Below are 2,500 nucleotides of genomic sequence, written 5' to 3' on the forward strand. Positions count from 1 at the left end.
CATTCCACTGGACACTGGCCCACTCGGATTTGAGAGGTTAATGCGTTTCTAACGAGCACTTTTGAGGGGATGCATCCATTTCATTGGGACTGTAATTAAAAACTGATTTCCGTTGTACCATCATACATTTATCTTTAAGAACGACGACATGCATGTGAAAACAACACAGGGTCATGTTCATTTTTAGGAAGAAGGAAAAGAAAAAGCAAAGGAAAAGCCCAACTGGAAACAGGCACGGATGAGACGTAGAAACAGACCCAGGCAGCCTCACAACGGACCTCCGTTATGTCATGATGATTCTGTTTGGTACTCATTTCCATGTTCCCATCTCTTCTTAGTACAGATATCTGGCCATCCTTTCACCCTCTCCATTCTCTCCCTTTCTCTCTCCCTCTCTAAACCTTTTCCCCCTCTCTTTCTTTCTCTCTCTCTCTCTCTCTCTCTCTCTCTCTCTCTCTCTCTCTCTCTCTCTCTCTCTCTCTCTCTCTCTCTCTCTTTCTCTCTCTCTCTCTCTCTCTCTCTCTCTCTCTCTCTCTCTCTCTCTCTCTCTCTCTCTCTCTCTCTCTCTCTCTCTCTCTCTCTCTCTCTCTCTCTCACTCCAACCTCCCTCTCGCTCCACCACCTGCCCTCTCTCTCCCTCTCCACGGTCCCCCTCACTACCCTCTCTCTTCCCCCTCTCCCACTCTCCCGTTCCTATCTATCTGCACTCTCTTTCTACACCTTCTCTGTCTCACTCTCTCCATCCTCCCTCTCTCTTACCCCCTTCTCTCTGCTCACCATTCCCTCACTTTCCCCTCTCTCCATCGTCCCTCTCTCTCCATTCTCCCCCCCCCCTCTCTCTACATCTTAAATTCTTTCTTTCTCTTTCTCTCTCCCTCTCTCTCTCTCGCTCCCCATCCTCTCTCTCTTCCCACCCACAGTTTCTCCTCTGCATCCTCTCGATATAACTAATCCTTTATTCCATGTGCTTGTATTTGTGTGGGAAGGCTTGGAGCACATTGGCTTGTGTGTATATATGTGTGCGTGTGTTTGTGTGTACGTGTTCACAGGTGTGTGTATGTGTGTGTGTGAGTAATTTAAGGATTTAACCGCCTCATCTCTCTCCGTCTCTCCCTCTCTGTTCTTTGTCTCTCAGTATATCTCGCACTCTTTATCTGTCCATACGTATCTCTCTCTCTCTATGTGTTTGTGTGACTCTCTCTGTTTCCCCTCCGTCTCTCTGTGTGTCTCTGTGTGTCTTTCTCTCTTCTCTCCGTGTATCTCTCTCTCTCAAGAAGCGTTTCTGAATAAAGTAAGACTTGTGTCTGCGTTGTCTCTGCAGGTCTCCCCATCAAATCCTCAGGATCACCATCAATCCATATAATGACACTGAGACCGAACAGAACCGGAACCCACTCTACCCCAACATATACTGAACTTTATTTCCAGTCAATCAATATCAACAAATAATTCACGCTCCAACATGCAAAGCCATATACGCCAAAGCTCAGCCAATTCTCTCTTCTCTGTCCAGAAGAAGGGATTTGTTGCTTAGCGATACGATGAGGTATCTCTCGAACTCAGCTAAATATAGTCCCTCTGGGTCCTGTTATAGACCTCAATAGTTATGTTAGAAATGATCTGCGGAAGCATGGGAATGTCTTTAAGATCCGACGCTCAATTTGATTGGTCAACTGCATCTCCTCTGAATGATTGTCCCATTGAGTACGATGAATATAAGATGGGTAAAAAGTTCTGCAAAGCGAAGATGAGCCCGTCTCGAGAGTCAACGCTGCTGAGGCCAGTATGAGTGGGCCACTGAGTGGGAAGAACTAAAGAAAGATGGGGGTGTGACGGTGGGCGAGTGAGCGGAGAGAAATCTGTAAAAATAGGCTTTTTCAGAAAAATCAATACAAAAGTCTGAATTAGAAGATATGGGAGAGGTAGGCAAGGGCAAGAGAGAAAGACTAAAAGATGAAGAGAACAACGAGGGAGGGATAGGGGGGGGGCATGGATGGAGGCTGAGTGAGCTCAGGTTTCAGCAGCATCCTCTTCAGAATGTTGTGTGTGCATGTGTGTGCGCGTGTGTGTGCGTGCGTGTGTGTGTGTGTGTGTGTGTGTGTGTGTGTGTGTGTGTGTGTGTGTGTGTGTGAGAGTGTGTGTGTGTGTGTGTGCATGTGTGTGTGTGTGTGTGTGTGTGTGTGTGTGTGTGTGTGTGTGTGTGTGTGTGTGTGTGTGTGTGTGTGTGTGTGTGTGTGTGGATGGGGGCTCTCCTTACTCCCTCCTGCATCTCCTGCAACTCTATGTTTTACCATCCGCCTCCTCCTCCTCCTCCCGACTCGTCTTACTGTGTTCTCTTCGTCAAAGTGTCTCCTACCTACCCATCCTCCTGTCTCTCTCTCATTATCTGTACCCTCTCTTCCATCACTTTCCCCATCCTTATAAATCTCCCCCTTCTCTGTCACTCTTCCACAGTCTCCCTCCCACTGTCTCCTCCGTTTTCCTCCTTTCCAATATCGAG

General features: G+C 47.5%; 1 protein-coding gene across 3 annotated transcripts in view; it reads right to left on the reverse strand.

Moving 5' to 3' along the window:
* Positions 1-2,500, reverse strand: part of gng13b (guanine nucleotide binding protein (G protein), gamma 13b) — a 13,155-nt gene that overhangs the window by 6,028 nt on the left and 4,627 nt on the right. The gene's annotated exons all lie outside the window — the stretch shown is intronic.

This window comes from Gadus morhua, chromosome 2 (genome assembly GCF_902167405.1).
Source record: "Gadus morhua chromosome 2, gadMor3.0, whole genome shotgun sequence".
In the NCBI taxonomy this organism is placed as follows: Eukaryota; Metazoa; Chordata; class Actinopteri; order Gadiformes; family Gadidae; genus Gadus; species Gadus morhua.